Below are 19838 nucleotides of genomic sequence, written 5' to 3'. Positions count from 1 at the left end.
TTTCAAAAGGGCCATCAATCAACAAAGATTTAAAGAATGGCTGAATGAGATACCCAGCAATTTTCCCCAGAAAAAGTGATTCTACTCCTTACTTGCAGAACAATATGGTCAGTGGTGCATTAACCCTGTGATTATATAGCAAATTCAAGTATGTTATTAAAAACTTAAAGGAGTAAAAGAAAAGGAAGGACGAGGGATTGAGGGAAGAAGGGAGGGAAGGAAATATGTTTATCTTCTTAGAATTTTAACTATTGAAATGTATGAAATTGATTCTCTTTATATGAATAAAAAGATTTAAAAATAAGCGAATGAATAAATGTTAAAAAAAAAAAAAAGCAATGACAAGTGTTTTGATCCATGGCATCCATGTGGGAGACCTGGATAGTCAGACTTGTACTGAAAGAAAAAAATCCCCCAAAATCCAACTAGAAGTGATACCTTAAATTCAGAGACACAAATAAATCGGAAGTAAAATTATAGAAAACGATATACTCTGAACACAGTAATCACACAGGAGCTGAGGAGACAATATTAATTTTTTTTTGACAGGCAGAGTGGACAGAGAGAGAGAGAGACAGAGAGAAAGGTCTTCCTTTGCCGTTGGTTCACCCTGCAATGGCCGCCGCGGCCGGCGCACCGCGCTGATCCGGTGGCAGGAGCCAGGAGCCAGGTACTTCTCCTGGTCTCCCATGGGGTGCAGGGCCCAAGCACTTGGGCCATCCTCCACTGCACTCCCTGGCCACAGCAGAGAGCTGGCCTGGAAGAGGGGCAACCGGGACAGAATCCGGCGCCCCGACCGGGACTAGAACCCGGTGTGCCGGTGCCGCAAGACGGAGGATTAGCCTAGTGAGCCGCGGCGCCGGCGACAATATTAATATCTGACAAAACAGGTGTTAACACATAAATGAATCTAAACACAATGAGGGATAATTTGTCAACAAGATATAATTATTATAAACATTTTTACAGCCCTTGTCTCTATTGTTGAGGAAGTGGTTTTTCTTCTTACTATTTGTTGAACTCTTAGTGTAGGGTTAAACTTACAAGTATAAAGTAAACTGAAAGTAGATCATTGTAAAAATTAAGAGAGGGACTAAGAGAAGAAAGGGTGGCAGTGTGGGTGGAAGGGAGTTTAGGGTGGGAAGACTCACTATGTTCCTAAATCTGTATATATGCAATATAAAAAGCTCATTCACCTTAAAAATTTTAAATTTAAAAAGCCATGGGCGGCGCCGCGGCTCACTAGGCTAATCCTCCGCCTGCTGCACCGACATACTGGGTTCTAGTCCTGGTCGGGGCGCCGGATTCTGTCCCGGTTGCCCCTCTTCCAGTCCAGCTCTCTGCTGTGGTCCAGGAGTGCAAGTGGAGGATGGCCCAGGTCCTTGGGTCCTGCACCCGCATGGGAGACCAGGAGAAACACCTGGCTCCTGGCTTCAGATCAGCATGGTGCACCGGCTGCAGCAGCCATTGGAGGGTGAACCAACGGAAAAGGAAGACCTTTCTCTCTGTCTCTCTCTCTCACTGTCCACTCTGCCTGTCCAAAAAAAAAAAAAAAAAAAAAGAATTCTTTTTTCTAAAGTTATACTAAATGGAGTTGTGTAGACTGCAAATTGACCAGGGACTACGAATAGAAACCATCAACAGGCCCACACATATACAGAAGGTTGATTTATGAAATAATCATTTTGGGGCCGGAGCTATGGTGTAGTGGGTAAGGCCGCCACCTGCAGTGCCGGCATTCCTTATGGGCTCCAGTTCAAGACCCTACTGCTCCACTTCCAATCCAGCTCTCTGCTATGGCCTGGGAAGGAACTAGAGGATAGCTCAAGTCCTTGGACCCCTGCACCCACATGGGAGACCTAAAGGAAGCTCCTGGCTCCTGGCTTCGGATCGGCACAGCTCCGGCCATTGCGGCCATCTGGAGAGTGAACCAGCGGATGGAAGAACTCCCTCTCTCTCTCCGCCTCTGCCTCTCTGTCACTATGCCTTTTAAATAAATAAATCTTTAAAAAGAAAAAAAAATCAGTTTTACACATCAGTGGGGAGAGGATGACCTTTTCACTAAATGGTGCTGGGGCACCCAATTACCCATATAGAAAAAATATTAAATTGAAAGTCTACATTGTACTTTCACAAAAAGCAGTTTAGCATAGGCTTAAGAAATATGTAAGAAGGAAAATGATAAAGATCTTATGAGATTCTAAAGAATATATTTATAAGCTTAGATATGAACTAATCCCCCATGAAGCCAACTTGTATCCAGCTTTATATCTTACTTTTATTGTTTTAAAGATTATTATTTATGGGGCAGGCACTGTGGCGTATCAGGGAAAGTTGCTGCCTGCAATGCTGGCATCCCATGTGGGTGATGGTTCAAGTCCCGGCTGCTCTACTTCCAATCCAGCTCTCTGCTATGGCCTGGGAAAGCAGTAGAAGGTAGTCCAAGGTGCTATGGCATGGAAAAGCAATGGAAGATGGCCCAAGTCCATGGGCCCCTGCACCCACATGGGAAGAGTTGGAGGAAGCTCCTGGCTCCTGGCTTTGGATCGGTGCAGCTCCAGCCTTTGCAACTAATTGGGGAATGAAGCAGTGGATAGAAGATTCTCTCTTTCTCTGCCTCTCCTTCCCTCTGTAACTCTTTCAATTAAATAAAAAAAAAAAAACTTTCTAAAAGATATTTATTGTTTGAAGGTAGAGTTACAGAGAGAGGGAAGACAGAGAGGAAGGTCTTCCATCTGCTGGTTTACTCCTCAAATGGCCACAAAAGCTAGAGTTGAGCTGATCTGAAGCCAGGAGCCTAGGGCTTTTTCGAGGTCTCCCACGTGGGTGCAGGGGCCCAAGCACGTAGGCCATCTTCCCCTGCTTTCCCAGGCCATTGCAGAGAGCTGGATTAGAAGAGGAGCAGCTGGGACACAAACTGGAGCCCTTATAGGATGCCAGCACTGCAGGCAGAGGCCCAGCCTAGTATGCCACAGTGCCAGCTCTATTATGATACTTTGCAAAAACACTTACTTCTAGCACGTTAGGATACAAAGACAGCCTATAAAAAGTTACAACTCCCACTCTCCCACCCCAGAGAAATGACCATAAAAGTAGTAGTATCAGGGGTGGGTGTCGTGGTGCAGCAAGTTAGGCCACCACTTGGAATATCCACATCCCATATCAGAGAGCCAGTCTGAGCCCTGGCTCCTCCCCTTGCAATCCAGTTTCCTACTAATACATCCAAAGAGGCAGAAGATGACGTGTTCTGGTTGGACCCCTGCAACACACTGGGAGATCCAGATGGATTCCAGGCTCCTAATCTGCACTCAGTCCTGGCTGTTGGCACGTGAACCAGAAAATGTAAGATTTTTCTTTTCTCTCTCTCTCTCTCACGCTCTCCTGTGCTACCCTTCAAACAGATGAACAAGAACATTTTTAACTTGGAAATATTTTTTGTTTCTGCTTTGAACAAGAAAAGTTTTCAGATGGGGGTACACTGTATATTAGGCATGTACAAGGTTTTTACATGCCAAATCCGACATGGAGGAAAAGCATTAAAACCTGCACAATTATCCACAAGATGAATTAACAACTTAAGGCAAATTTCTGATCTTTTGAGTGATATTTTTCTGTTATCATCAGAAAACCTGGCTTTTTTTACCAGTGCAATTAGTTTTGAAATATTGATTTGAGCAGCAGAGAGAGAATGAACGAAGACATAGACAGACACACAAGGAGAAAGTTCTTATCTACTTGTTCACTCCTCAAATGACTCTAACAGCTGGGAATGGGCTCGGTTGAAGTGAGCAACCAGGAACTCAATCAAGTCATCCCATGCAAGTGGCAGGAACTCAACGCCTTGAGCCATCATGACTATCTGTCATGGTCAGAGATAGTCGGATGCTGGAATAAAGAGCCAAAGCTGGGTGCTGAGCCCAGGTACTCCCGTGAGGGACATCAGTATCCTAGCTAATAACTTAACCATTGGGCCAAAGGCCTATCCCAATACAGTTGACTTTTGGGGTGTAAGACCATATCAACACTCTGGGCTTAGGGATGTCAAGTCTATACTGATGGCATCAGGGAAAGGAGAATTCATAAAGTTTGGCCTCCCAATACTTTAAGACAACTGGGCCAAAGTGGATAACATAGACAGAATTCCAATAGTGGAGAGAGTGCAATCGCAGGGAAATTAGGGAGAAAACTGCAGTGGAAACTCCAGGTAAATTAGAGGGAAGCTGTGGACCTACGTGGGTCCGAACATGGACACAACTTAGCCCGAACATGGACACAACTCAGGACCCCAACAGCCAAGAGCCTCAGCATCAGCTTTGGAGAGTAAGGTGAGACCAGACTGCAGCAGCCCAAGCCACTGGGGATATGGCTGTGGAGAGAGGCTGGTGTGAGTCCAGTCTGGGACCCTGTAAGGGACAGGGTACCTGGCAGCCTAGAGGGGAAAAAGGGGAACGTTTCTCTGTTCCCATCTGCCTGGGAGAGGGCAGGTGCCATTTTGGTCATACATAACAGCTGCGCCAGCTTGAGTCTGCGTGCCTAGCAACCAGCCAAAGGAGACGCCTGAGTCCACTGGGGGATTGACGGGGGCTGGGCACCCACACAGAACTGTGAGGTGCCCCAGTCTCCCAGCACATCACAGGCTCTGGGACCCAAACCGCCCAGGCAGAGAACCCACAGGCAGCTGGTTCTGGGAGCATCTCGCTTCTGTGGATGGGACAGGCTGGTGAGGTGGAGGGGATCCTCTGTGCCCCGTGACTGTGGGAGCCCAGTGTGCTGGGACTGGAAACAGTGTGGCTGCATGTGAGGGCGCAGGGTGAGGCTGGGTCTCCATGCAGTCACCGTGGGTGACTCCCCACACTCAGGGCTCCCTGATGGCCATGGATGGGTAACTGCAGTGGGATCCTGGCTCAGACTGAGGACTGTACAGATCCTTTGTGGTTCTTGGGGCAGCACGGATGAGTATTAACTACCCACTGTGGGCTAGCATCTGGGCATTGGTCACCTTGGAAGAGAGGAGGTGAAAGGGTAACTATGCCACTAGAGCTGATCAAACCCTCTATTAGATTAAAAAATTCAGGGGGGATATACCACGCCCAGCTTGTGTATCACCCTGATACTCCCCCCACCCTGAAGCACTGAACTGGTCTACCCACTGTGGAAGACAGTATGGAAATACCTCAGAAATCTGAATATAGGACTACCATATGATCCAGCCATCCCACTCCTGGGAATTTACCAAATGAAATTAGCATATGAAAGAGTTATCTGTACCGCCAGGTTCCTTGCAGCTTAATTCACAATAGCTAACATGGAATCAACCCAGATGTCCAACAATTTTGACCTAATAAAGAAATTATGGATATATATTTATATATATATTATATATACACACACACATACACACTATGGAGTACTATTCAGCTATAAAAAAAATGAAAACCTGTCTTCTGCAACAAAATGCATGCAACTTGAAATCATTACACTTAGTGAAATAAACGAGTCACCAAGACAGTTATCATATGTTTTCCTTGATCCGAAGTAATAGTACCAAAAATGTAGCATATAGGAGTGAGATGGACATTTTGAGATTTGATGACTGTTTATATCCCTTGTCTCTTCTGTTGAGGAACAGTGTTTTTTCTTCACACTATTTGTTGAACTCTTTATTTAGTGTAGGGTTAACTTTACAATCATGAAGTAAACTGAAAGTATATCTATGTAAAACTTAAGAGTGGAGATAGGGGAAGGGGGAGAAGGAAGGGTTGGAGCATAGATGGGAAGTGTCACTATGTTCCTAAATCTGTATATATGAAATACATGAAACTTGCATAACTTAATTCAATAAAAAAATTTCAAAAAAAGACTTGAATTCTCCCCCAAATCTATCAACAAAATTAATATGATTTACATCAAAACATTAGTAGACTCTTTTTAGTAGAACTTGACAGACTGAATTTTATTTGGGAATACAAAGGGAGAAAGCATTGTGAATAAAGACAGGTTTTAGATTATGTGTGTGTCACTTTGAAGAAAGAAGCCCAAGAAGGGGAAAGATAGAGAACAAGGTGGAGAAAGAAGTTGGGCATAACTGAAAGACACTAAGTTACAGAACTAAAACTACATGATTTAAAGAACTATTATAAAGTCTTTGTATTCAAGTCACTGAATGTTAGCAAAAAGACAGACAGAAAGAGCAGACTAGCAAGTTCATAAGTTCGTACGTATAGGAACACGATCAACAGCTTATCAACAGAGGAATGGGGCAATACAGTGGAGAAAGGATAGTCTTTTCAGCAGACAGAGATGGAACAATTGGGAAAAGCTTAACAAACATCAGTCTGTGTCTGCTATGGTTTGAATGTATTGAGGCCCCTGACACCATACTCTTTCCCAGAAACCTTATTATGTTCATGATACTGAGAGGGGGTAACTTAATCCAATTACATAATCTGGAGGTAGAGACTTTGGGGAGTGTCTGACTGGATTAGGTGACCAGGTGAGCGCACCCATGATTGCTTCTTGCTGGCTCTCTAAGGATAAAGGCAGACACACAAATTCCCTGTCTTCCATGTGACACTCTGTGCCACCCTAGGACTCTTGCAGAACGAGACCATCAGCAGGGGCTGAATCAATGGCCCAACCAATCTTGGACTGGGAGCTTCCGAGACTCGAGCCAAAATAGCCCTCTCTGCTGTGTAAATTCACCTGCCTCGGGTGCTTCTGTATAGAGAGAAAAACTAATAGACTATCTGACATCATAGACATAGATGATGGCAAATTAGATAATAGCCTAAATGTAAAATTGAAAAGTATAAAACTCCCAGAACACCACATAAGAGGAAATGATTGTAACCTTGAGATAGGAAAACTTTGCTTATGTATCACACCAGAACCATGATCCACCAAACAAAAGGATCAATTGCATTTGGAAGTTCTGTTCTTTGAAACACACTATGATAGAAGGAAAAGACAAGCCACAGAAGAGGAGAAAATATTTGTGAATCATCCACCTGATAAAGAAGTTGTATTCAGAATACGTAAGCATTTGCAAAATTAAACAATTAGAAATATTTGAACCACCAAAGACATACCCAGTGTAAATAAGCCCATGGGAAAAAATCTCAGAATCATTTCAGGTGACATTATCATTTGAGTCAGTCAGCTCAAACACAGTCAAATATCCTGAACACTGTGAGCTCTCAAAAAATGTACTTAAGAAGGTGCAGAGTGGGCATTTGACCCAGGCAGTAAGACACAAGTTGGGACAACTGCACCCTGTATCGGAGTGCCTAGTTTTGTGTCCTGGCTCCATTTCTGAGTACAGCTTCCTGCGCATACACACCCTGGGAGACAGAAAGAGATGGCTCGAGTAACTGGGTCTCTGCCACCAACACAGAATGCCGAATTGGGTTCCTGCCACTTGGCTTCAGCCTGGCCAACCTCCAGGTCTCAGGCATTTGGGAGTGAACCAGCAGATGGGAAATCCATTCCCATCTGGTCCTGTCTCTTATTCTGTCTCTCTGACCCTCAAAGAAATAACAATTCTTCTGAAAAAGGTGCCCTCTGTAAAGGTCTGGGGCGTTACCTACCTCTCGGGCTCGAGAGGCCTGGGCTCGCTCAATTCTATTGATGATGTCCTGCACCGAGTGCGGGACCTCAAGCGACGAGACCGCAGGACTCCCCAGCACGTTTCTGGGGTCTCCTCTTCTCATGGAGGAATTCTTGAGGCTTTCTTCTAAATCAAATTCACTGTCTTACTCACATTCCATTCTGAAAAAATGGTGGAGAATTTGGATGATTTTCTTCTTTTTCACCAAATCTAGGCAAATACCAACAAATGTGTCCACTAGGAAGTTAAAAAAGGAGGGGGCTGTTCCTGCTTCCAGAAGCAGTGGCTACCTCACCATTAACTGGCTGCCAACCACTGGCACCCAGGCTTGGTGATGTCACATTGGGCCCACTGTGACATTTACCACAGACTCCAGCGTCATTTAAAGGGGCCTTCTCCTGTGTGCCAGACATTCCAGATGCTGGGCGGGGACAAGAGTGCAGGGCTGGGAGGCTGGGAACAACAGACAATGGGAGCACTAAGAGAAGTGGAGTCTTCCCCACGCTGCAATGAGCTGAAAACAAAGTTGGTGGAGTTCAGGAGTCAGTGTATCAGATGTAGTCCTGCTCTCTCTCCCTGGGTTGTTTTTTCTTAAGCATTCCTAGGTCTGTGACGAAATAAGTGCATCTCAGTTTCCTGGCTGTCCCTTCACTGTCTTACCCGTGTAGTAACTTGAAGACATTATTTGGATGAAGAGCAGGTGCCTTGCAGTGCATCATTAAATTGTTTTATTTTCAAGGAAACTGACTGAGAGGGCTTTGAAGCTGCATAGCTGGCTGTCTTCTAAGGAAAACAAGGAGTGCTCTGGGCATCTGGGCAGCTCCTGTGACAGCAGAGGATGGGAAAAGGCTCAGGAGACTAGAGCCAGCAAGGACGGGGTGGGGTGGGGTGGCTGTGTAGCTTTCTTTTTTTCCATAAAAAGTACAGAAAGTAATATAACAAATAGGTGCACATCACCTAGAATGAACAATATTAATATCTTGTCATATTCACATCAGATATTTTTAAATAAAAGTATTGGAGATGAAGTCAAAGTCCTCTTTGCTGTCCTATCCAGATTACATCCTTCCTCTCTGTCCCATCCCAGAGGCAAAGACAATCATGAATGTGATGCACTTCTGCTCAGTCTATATACGGATTTACTACAGGTGCAGGTATTCATGAACTATTTAGTATCATAGGCTAGAAAGTTTACACAATAATGGGTTTAAAACATAAATGCTCTACAGGAGCTTCCTAGGTTGAGACCTTGTTGGGAGCAAAGAAAATTAAGCAATTGTGGCCAGCATTTTGGCTGAATGGCATCCCATTTGGGTGCCCCTGTGAGTCCTGGGTGCTCCACTTCTGATACAACTCCCTGCTGATGGACTGGGAAAGCAGCAGAAAACGGCCTGGTACCTGGACCCTGAACCACAGGAGAGACTTGGATGAAGCTCCTGGCTCCTGGCTTCAGCCTGGCCCAGCCCTAGCCATTGTGGCCATTTGGGGAGTGAACCAGTGGATGGGAGAAATCTCTCTCTTTGTCTCTCATCTCTCTGTAGCTGTGCTATTCAAATAAACAAAATCTTTTTTAAAGAAGAAAATTAAGCAACTTCTGTCGCAGTTCCCCAACATATAGAGATAAACTTAAATGTTTCCCAGTTTCTAGGATCTGTGTGTCACTACCAGCTTTGTGTTCCCAAAATGCTTTGTAACCATTTTATTAGTTACTATTCTTGCTTAATGTAACTCTTTTTTTATTAATTTATTTTACTAGAAAGCCACAGTTCCACAGAGACAGAAGGAGAGGCAGAGGAGAGAGGTAAAGAGAGAGAAAACGTTCTTCCATCAGCTGACTCACTCCCCAGTGGCCACAATGCCTAGAGCTGCGCTGATCTGAAGCCAGGAACCAGGAGCTTCTTCCAGGTCTCCCACGAGCATCACAGGGGCTCAGATCTCTAAAGGCTTTTAAATTCTCTCTCCTCATTAATCTGCTACTCCACGTTTCCACTTAATATAATGCTACTTAATAGTTTGGGCATCCACATTCTGGGCGTTCTGCCATTAGTTCACATGAAATACAAAGTTAATATTTTTAAATTAATTAATGTGTTTTGTTTGATGATCCAAATTACTTTGAAGATTACATATTTGTGGCTGGCAGAAGAAAGCAAATTTTCTTCTATGATACCATAGTGGCCTTTCAATTAAATTATCTTTTGCTTTATTAAGACAAAATACTGGCACCTGATTTTTCAGAAATATTTTGAATTACAGATCTGGTTCTATGGTTTGGATATTATTTGTCCATAAACTGCTAATGTCCAGGAAGCCATGGTCTCCTTTCTGTTAATTTATACCTTGAGAAGCAACAGATGATGGCTCAAGTAATAGGGATCCTGCCACCTGTGTGGGAGACCCACATGAAGTCCCTGGTTCCTGGCTTCCACCTGACACAGACCCAACTGTTGGTACATAATGTTTATGCATAAATATTCTTCTTGTGGCTGAAGGAAAATGATTCCAGAAGCAAGATCAGAATGCAAAAAAAGAATGATGATCAAAGAAAATGATCAATAGGCCGGCGCCGCGGCTCACTAGGCTAATCCTCCACCTTGCGGCGCCGGCACACCGGGTTCTAGTCCCGGTCGGGGCGCCGGATTCTGTCCCGGTTGCCCCTCTTCCAGGCCAGCTCTCTGCTGTGGCCAGGGAGTGCAGTGGAGGATGGCCCAGGTGCTTGGGCCCTGCACCGCATGGGAGACCAGGAAAAGCACCTGGCTCCAGGCTCCTGCCATCAGATCAGCGCGCTGCGGCCATTGGAGGGTGAACCAACGACAAAGGAAGACCTTTCTCTCTGTCTCTCTCTCTCACTATCCACTCTGCCTGTCAAAAAAAAAAAAAAAAGAAAGAAAAAAAAAAAGAAAATGATCAATATCTAAGTAAATTCAAGTGCATTTTGTCTTGTACAAGTGAAACCATTTTCAGTTTGGATACTTTCTTACAGGCTTTCAGTCTGAAAATGCACATTTTTATATATTTTAACTACTCTGAAAATTGAGATCTTACATTGTTTGGTCTGTCATAGTGTAATGAGCAGTAATGTTTGTAACATACTAGTATGCTCTCAGATTTTATAAAATGTCATCATGTGGTTATCTGTATAATTTTAAGCAGCTGTGTGTGATACACACACTTTGACTAGTAGTATAATTCCTTTATCTCTTTAAATTGGGTTATTGACACTCATTTTCCTTTCTAAATAGTGCTAATATATCTAAATACAGAGGTTGTTTGCCAATTATATGTCAATTTGGGATTGTTTTTTCTTTTTTAAAAAAATTTTTACTTATTTATTTGAGATGTAGAGTTACAGACAGCAAGAGGGAGAGACAGAGAGAAAGTTCCACCTTCCATTGGTTCACTCCACAAATGACTGCAACAGCCAGAAGAGCTGCGCCGATCGGAAGCCAGGAGGCAGGAGCTTCTTCCGGGTCTCCCATGTGGGTGCAGGGGCCCAAGGACTTGGGCCATATTCTACTGCTGTCCCAGGCCATAGTAGAGAGCTTGATTGGAAGAGGGGCAGCCGGGACTCGAACCAGTGCCCACATGTGATGCCAGTGCAGCAGGCAGAGTATTAACCTAGTGCATCACAATGCCGGCCCCTGTTGAATATCTTAACATGGGGAATTCCCTATCCCAGGCGCAGAGGAAGCATAGAGCAGGATTATACTGTCTGTTAAAACAGGCAGGACACTCCATCCCCAAATAGGTCCCAGGGCCATTACTTCAGGAAATAGTAATGGCTGCCCTTGGCATCCTGAGGAAGACTCTCTGAAGGTTGCTGATTGGGAAAGGATAGGACAAAAGGTACCTGAAGAGTCGCGTGTGCCCCTTCAGGGCATCCCACGTGGCACTGTTGCAGAGATACTGTGGGTCACGTTCCCAGCCTGGGACCTGCTCCCCCCGCCCCCAGGCAGGGGGCGGTCCCTCGGCTCCTGCTCTGGAAGAGCTGTCCTGACCCAACTGGCACCGCAGTCAGCAATGTTAGGGATGATTTTAAAAGCTCAACAGCAAGGGGAAGGCATGCTAGCCGCCTTTCCTGTCGTACGACCTATATACAGGGGATCCAAAAGACTCCATTGAGAGACTTCTGGAACTCATTAAAGAGTTTGGTAAAATGGCAAGATATAAAACCAACACACAAAAGTCAATAGCCTTCATATACACAGACAATGCATTGGCTGAGAAAAAACTTTTAAGATCAACCCCATTCAAGATAGCTACAAAAAGAATTAAATACCTTGGAGTAAATTTAAGCAAGGATGTCAAAGACCTCCATAATGAAAATTACAAAACTTTAAAAAAAAGAAATAAAAGACATCAAAAAGTTAAAGAATCTTCCATGTTCATGGACTGGAAGCATCAATATCACCAAAATATCCACACTACTGAAAGCAACCTACAGATTCAATGTGATCAAAATATCTACGACGTTCTTCTCAGAATTGCAAAAAGTGATGCTAAAATTCATATGGAAACAAAGAGATCCCTAATAGCTAAAGCAATCTTATACAACAAAAACAAATCTGGAGATATCACAATACCTGATTTCAAGACATACTACATGGCAGTTACAATAGGAGTGAAAGGATAGGAGCTCTCTGTCTCTTTCTCTCTCTCTCTCACTCAAATAAATTAAAAGAAAAAAATTTTTAAAAAGAAAATCAAGCAACGGTGATTTTCCCTCATGTCTCAATCCACTGCCAAAGCAGAATAAAACATCTTATGTATACAACCTCCTTTTCCAACCCCCAGGTCTAGCAGTTGGGGAAAGAAAAGAAACAACTTGTCTATGGAAATGCTTCCGCCCCAGCTGCTGAATCAGCACCACAGCGGAGTTTCAGTTGGAGCCACAGCACCTGCACCTCGCTGCACCTGACCAGTTTGGAACATCCAGGGCAGTTGTGCAGCCAGGGCTGTGTCTGCCCGGGTTGTTACCGGGACCTCAGATGCTCCCAGAGCAGGGATCGGCAGCTTCACACCACAGAACCCCAAGGAGAAGCCATGTTTCTACAAGGCACCATCAACCTTCAAGAAAGCTCCAGAGTGTGGGCAGCCCTAGCCCTGTCTTCTACAATGCTCCAGGTTCTAGGTCTCCATCACCAGAGCCCAGAGAAACAAGTCTCCATTAAGGAAAGGACATTCTGGAAGGAGTGGCCATTCCCTAGCCAACTCCCCAACTCCAGTCCAGGCCTCTTCACCGCGTTCTCACGTGGTTCCACCCCAACTACCAAGTTCCAGGTTTCTGTTTTCCAAGGGGTCTGTCTGCTGGGGCTCCAGGAGTTGAGTGGGCATTGTGTGATGCAGGGCCCAGGCAAACCCTTCAAAATGAGGGAAAAAAAAAAAAAAAAAACTAAAGCAGATGCAGGCAGATGCTCTTAGCTTGGCAACTTGTCCCCTGGATCCGACGCCCAGGAGCAAAAGAGACTGGGAGCGAGGCTCAGCCTTGGTGAGGATCCGGACAAATTCTGCGAGCAGCCCCTGCCTTTGGAGCGCCCCGGCAAACTTCCAGCTCCGCCTCAGCCGCCTCGGGCTGGGCCCTGGATGTGGGCCGACGGGGCACGGAGCCACCGTGCCGACGACAGCAAAAGGCTGCCAGGGAGCCCGGGGACCAGCCCCGATAACCTGGGGCCGCGTACCTGCAGCCCCTACTCACCGAGCGCCGCCCTTACAGCCCGGCCTGCAGTCCCCCCCCCCCCCCCCGCCCCGGGAGCGCGCCCGCCACGGTGCCCTCTAATCCGCGATCTTTAATGCACCACTAACACTGGCAAACAGCATTTGGTTGTTTTGCAGGTAATACCTAAAGGAACTACTTTAAATCCTAATGCCAAAGTATGGCAAGAAATTCCTCCTGGAAATCCTGATGCCACCCTTGGAACTCAGGGAACTCAAACTTCTTGGCGTCATCACAGCACTGCTGAAGTGCTAGTTAGGCATTTCATCAGAAAAATCGTAGTTTGGCTAACGGAATGACCAAAGCAGTTTGCAGAACTTTGAGATACTTTCTATTAGAATAGATGCATTTATAAATGCTTAGAACATAGTTCATGTACAGTTTGCACTTAACCTGACATGAACGAATGACCTGTCAATCATCGCAGGTGGTAGCTGGGTCCTTAGAGCTAGCATGGAACCCACTCCCAGTGCGCTGTTCTACATCAGTTTTGATCTAACACCACTGGATCACTTACTGTCTGACCCGGGTCAGATGCCCTGACTTTTCTCTGTAATTTCCCCTCAACAGAAGCAATAACAATTACCCAGAGGACAGGATTCTCTGAGAGTTAAATGAGAAAAGCACATGGAGCAATCGGATACATAAATAACGCTATATAAGTTATTGTTAATCATTTCAGCATAGCCATAAAGATCAAAACTGTCTCTCTCGGGGAGATGTCTCTTACTGAAACCCATGTGGGTGTGTTTCCAGCTGACAGAATTACTTGAAACCTTTTTGGGGCAGTCACACTGCTCAGAGCTTCTGAACGTATGAGTTAAAGAATGCCTGTGAACTTCCAGTGTCTTTCTATAATCCAGGAAATACACAGCTTTCAGAAATTATGTAAAAGGAATATGAAATAATGTGTTCTTTAATTCAGAAACCACAGGAAAGATGACAGTGGTTGAAGAATTGATGATACAATGATTTTTAGGACCAGAAGGTCTGAGCTACCAAACATATGATGTTTCTGCTAAGCTTCCTGATTTTATTGATAAAATGAACATTCAGTACAGTAGCCTCCACCTACATACACATAGGTCTTTGTCGTTGTTCTGACAAATCTATGGCATTGATTGATTTGTTTGTGTTGATGAAATGTTAGCTTGTTAAAAGTGCTATTTTTGAGTACCCAAGCATGAAATTTGTAACTACAAATAATGTTTAATTTTTGAAACTCCTCTTAAACTATGAAATTAAAATAACAGGAAGGGCTGGCACTGTGGCTCCGTGGATTAAGCCACCACTTGCAAAGCCAGCATCCTACACATTTGAGTTCTGGATACTCTGCTTTTGATCCAGCATCCCAGTAAGGTGCCTGGGAAGGCAGCAGAAGATAGCCCAGGTGTGTGGGCCCCTGCCTATTCCCTCTCTATGTTGACCTAACTTTCATAAAGATAAATAAATCTTTCAATAAAATAACAGATATTTCAGACCTCAGTTACACCATTCAAAACATGCTTGTCAATCTATAGATGGGGTGAATGAAAACTCTAACAACTTTCCTGTCCCTTTTGTCAGTGTAAAGTGTATTCAAAGGTATTCAAATGAAAGGATTAGTTTTTAAATAGCTGAATTAAACACTATAAACTTGTGAAATATATATTTTTCATGTTTATTTAACCAGCATGGATGATTAGTTACTTGGATTGAAAATGGATGGGATTTGGCTGGCGCCGCGGCTCACTAGGCTAATCCTCCGCCTTGCGGCACCGGCACACCGGGTTCTAGTCCCGGTCAGGGCGCCGGATTCTGTCCCGGTTGCCCCTCTTCCAGGCCAGCTCTCTGCTGTGGCCAGGGAGTGCAGTGGAGGATGGCCCAAGTGCTTGGGCCCTGCACCCCATGGGAGACCAGGAGAAGTACCTGGCTCCTGCCATCAGATCAGCGCGGTGCGCCGGCTGCGGTGGCTATTGGAGGGTGAACCAACGGCAAAGGAAGACCTTTGTCTCTCTCTCTCTCTCTCTCTCTCTCACTGTCCACTCTGCCTATCAAAAAAAAAAAAAAAAAAAAAGGATGGGATTTAAAAGAAACTATGATTTTCCTAATATCTAAAGCATCTCTGAAAAATAACTTTAAAATTTATTTAAAACTTTTATTTTTTGAGACAGACTACATTCTATTTCTTTTTTGAAAAAAAAATTATTCGAACAGCAGAGAGAGAGAGAGAGAGAGAGAGAGCTTATATCCACTGATGTGCTCTCAAATGCTCACTACAACTGGGGCTAGGGAAGCGCCAAAGCCAGGACCAGGAAACTCAGTCCAGGTCTCCCACGCAGATGGCAGGAACCCAATCACTGTAGCCACCACTGCTACCTCTCAGGGTGCACATTAGCAGGAAGCTGACTTGAGGTCAGGGCTAGGAAGTGAACCCAGGCCCTCCAATAGGGGAAGTGCAGTATAGAAAGCACATTCTGCACCCCCATTTCTGCTTTTAAGAAGCCCTGTGACTGCAGGAATTGCATTAAAACTGTAAAAATTGAGAGTATATTTGTAAATAGTGTGGAAAAGTGATTTCTGGGTGGGGGTGCTGTGGACAGTGGGTAAAGCCATAGCCTGCAGTGCCGGTATCCCATAGGCACAATGGTTCTAGTCCCAGCTGCTCTACTTCCGATCCAGCTCTCTGCTATGGCCTGGGAAAGCAGTTGAAGATGGTCCAAGTCCTTGGGCCCCTGCACCCACATGGGAGACCCAGAAGAAGTTCCTGGCTCCAGGCTTCAGATCGGAGCAACTGTGGCTGTTGCAGCCACCTGGGGAGTGAACCACTGGATGGAAGACCTCTCTCTCTCTCTCTCTCTCTCTCTCTCTCTCTCTCTCTTTGCCTCTGTCTCTCTGTAACTCTGCGATTTCTGAAGTGGAGGAGCAGCATATTTTCATATATATTTTGAGTGGTAAGATAATATTCCTATAGGCTGTCGGTTATATACCTAATTACTGGCTACTTTAAACATGGAGTTGGTATAAGTGATGCAAAAACTAGTTCAAAGATTAAATGAGTGCTCATTAACCTAGTACTTGTGTGGATACATTTTGTAGTAGAATGGCATATACCAGGGTGCTTCAGGATGTTAACAGAAAATGGAATTAGAAGATAATGCTAGAGATTCCAAGGTCATGGATTAGTGAGGGAGCTTACTGCTCTGGGCTAAGGGAAGACAGCTTAAAAAAAATTTTAAAAAGTGGCCGGCACCGCAGCTCAATAGGCTAATCCTCCACCTGCGGCACCGGCACACCAGGTTCTAGTCCTGGTCGGAGTGCCAGATTCTGTGCCAGTTGCTCCTCTTCCAGTCCAGCTCTCTGCTGTGGCCCGGGAGTGCAGTGGAGGATGGCTCAGGTCTTTGGGCCCTGCACCTGCATGGGGGACCAGGATAGGTACCTGGCTCCTGGCTTCAAATCAGCGTGGTGCGCCCACCGCAGCGCGCCAGCCGCAGCGGCCACTGGGGAGTGAACCAACGGAAAAAGGAAGACCTTTCTCTCTGTCTCTCTCTCTCTCTCACTGTCCACTCTGCCTGTCAATAAATAAATAAATAAATAAATAAATAGAAAAGCAGAGAGTGCAATCTCAGGGAACAGTTAGGGAGAAAACTGTAGTGGAAACTCCACAGCAGAAAGAAGGACGCCATGGCTCTATGTGGAGGGTGTGGATGCGCAGCACAAAGCATGGACACAACACAGGAGGACCGCAGCAGCTGAAAGCCTCAGCACCAGTAAGGTGAGTCCAGACTTCACCAGCCCATGCCACTGGGAATAAAGCTGCAGGGAGAGCCTGGCATGAGTGAGCCTGGAGCCCTGTGGAAGACAGGGAACCTGTTAACCGAGAGAGCAAAAAAGGGACACATTTCTCACTCGGCATCCTGGCATCCAGCAACCGGCTGGGGTGGGAGGGCACCATTTTGGACATACATAACAGCTGTGTCAGCTCGTGTCTCACACCCAGCAATCAGCCAAGAGGAGATGCCTGAGTCTGGCTGGGAGGACTGACAAGGAACCGGGCACCCACATAGGACTGTGAGGTGACCCAGGCTACCAAGACAGCGCAGGCTCTGGGGCTCAAACTGCCTAAGCAAAGCACCCACAGGCAGCTGGCTCTGGTAGCGTTTCTGCCTCTCTGTGAACCATGGGACTGGCGGGGTGGGGCAGAGCAGATCCTCAGCACTCTGTGACTGCAGGAGCCTGCTGTGCTGAGACTGTGGGAACACTGTGACTGCAGGAGAGGGTGCGGGGTGAAGCTGGGTCGCTTCTGGGCAATCCCCGTGAGTGGCTCCCCATGCCCAGAGCTCCCTGATTGCCTGGGGTGTGACACTGCAGCGGGATGCGTGCTCACACCAAGGACTGAACAGGTCCTTTATGTGGTTCTTGTGGCAGCACAGATGAGTGTGGCACCAACTGTGGGCTAACACTGGGCATGGATCACCTTGGAAGAGAGGAGGTAAGGGTGTGACTATGCCAACAAAGCTGATCAAAACTTACCTTCTGATAAAAAAAGAGCTCTACCATGCCCAACTTGGGTGTTACCCTCAATACTCATCTCACCCTGCAGCACTGACCAGAGCTCTCTGGCCATATCCAGAATTCAATAGATCAAATAAAAAAGCAGTGGAAAGCCTTAACAACGAACTCAGTGAGGCAGAAGAGAGAATATCCAAGTTAGAGGAAAAGTCTCTGGAAAGTGCAGTCAGACCAGATAAAAAAGAATAAAAAACAGAAAAACTAAAAACAGTGTTGGAGATTTACTGGATACTATCAAATGACCCAACATATCAGTCATTAGAGTTCCTGAAGGCATGGAAAGAGAGAATGTAATATAAAGCCTATTTAGCGAAATAATTACTGAAAATTTCTCCAATTTGGAAAGAAAGGGACATACAAGTACAGGAAGCATACAGAACTCCTAATAGACATAGCCAGAAAAGATCTTCATCATGACACATTGTTGTCAAACTTTTCACAGTAAGATATAAAAAAGGTTCTTAAATGTGCATGAAAGAAACACCAGATTACTTTCAGAGGATCTCCAATTAGGCTCACAGCGGACTTCTCATCAAAAATACTACAGGCTAGGAGAGAATGATGAGATATAGTTGAAGTCTTAAGAGAAAAAAACTGTTAACGCAGAATACTGTACCCTGCAAAGTTCTTATTTATGAATGAAGGTGAAATAAAGACTTTCCATAATAAACATAAATTGAAAGAATTTCTCATTACTCATCTGGCCTTTAAAAAATGCTTAAGGATGTGCTACGCACAGAAACATGGTCATCACTATGAAAGACTGTGAAGGCAGAAAAACTCACAGTAAAATTACAAAGGAAATCCAAAATAAAAAGTAGGAACATTTATGGAAAAATGGCAGGGTTAAGTCATTATTTATCATAGTGACCTTGAATGTAAATGGCCTAAAATCTCCAGTTAAAAGACACAGACTGGCTGAATGGATTAAAAAACAATATCCATCTATTTACTGCCTACAAAAAACACACCTCACCAAGAAAGGCACACACAGACAGAAAGTGAAAGGATGGAAAAAGATATTCCATACTAACAGAGAGTAAAACAGAGGAAGAATAGCCATCCAAAGAAGAGATAAAATAGACATTAAGACAAAAACTGTAATAAAGAGACAAGGAAGGAGCTGCCATTGTGGCACAGTAGGTTAATGCCCTGGCCTGAAGCGCCAGCATCCCATATGGGTGCTGGTTTGAGATCTGGCAACTCCACTTCCAATCCAGCTCTCTGCTATGGCCTGGGAAAGAAGTACAATATGGCCCAAGTCCTTGGGACCCTGCACCTGCATGGGGGAGACCTGGAAGAAGCTGCTGGCTCCTGCCTTCAGACCCACACAGCTCCAGCCATTGCGGCCAACTGGGGAGTGAACCATAAGATGGAAGACCTCTCTGTCTCTCCTCTCTCTGTGTAACTCCGACGTTCAAATAAATAAATAAATCCCTAAAAAAAGAGAGACAAAGAAGGGCATTATGTAATGATTAAGGGATAAACCCAACATGAAGATGTGATTATAATAAGTGTATATGAACCCAGTGCAAAGGCACCTGGTTATTTAAAAGAAATGTTAATGGATCTAAAGGGAGAAATGGACTCCATTATAAGAGTAAATGGGCTTCAATACCCCACTTTCAGCAATAGAAAGATCAACCAGAAAGAAAATCAGCAAAGAAACAACAGTTAATTGACGCTATAGAAAAAAAGGACCTAACTGATATCTACAGAACTTTTCACCCCATAGTTGCAGAATACACTTTCTTCTCACCAGTTCATGAAACTTTCTCTAGGATAGTAACTTTCACCCTAGTCCATAAAGCAAGTCCCAGCAAATTAAAAAAAAATCTAAATCATACCATGCATCATCTCGGACCACAATGAATTGAAGCTGGAAATCAACAACTCAAGAATCTGGAGAACATATGCAAACATGTGGAGATTGAACAACATGCTCCTAAATGAACAGTGGGTCAAATA

General features: G+C 44.9%; 1 protein-coding gene across 1 annotated transcript in view; it reads right to left on the bottom strand.

Moving 5' to 3' along the window:
• TMPRSS12 (transmembrane serine protease 12) overlaps positions 1–19838 on the bottom strand; it is a 122171-nt gene that overhangs the window by 63957 nt on the left and 38376 nt on the right. The window lies entirely within an intron of this gene.

This window comes from Oryctolagus cuniculus, chromosome 11 (assembly GCF_964237555.1).
Source record: "Oryctolagus cuniculus chromosome 11, mOryCun1.1, whole genome shotgun sequence".
In the NCBI taxonomy this organism is placed as follows: Eukaryota; Metazoa; Chordata; class Mammalia; order Lagomorpha; family Leporidae; genus Oryctolagus; species Oryctolagus cuniculus.
Note: the sequence above shows the minus strand (reverse complement) of the source record. Positions and strands in the feature narration are given on the sequence as shown.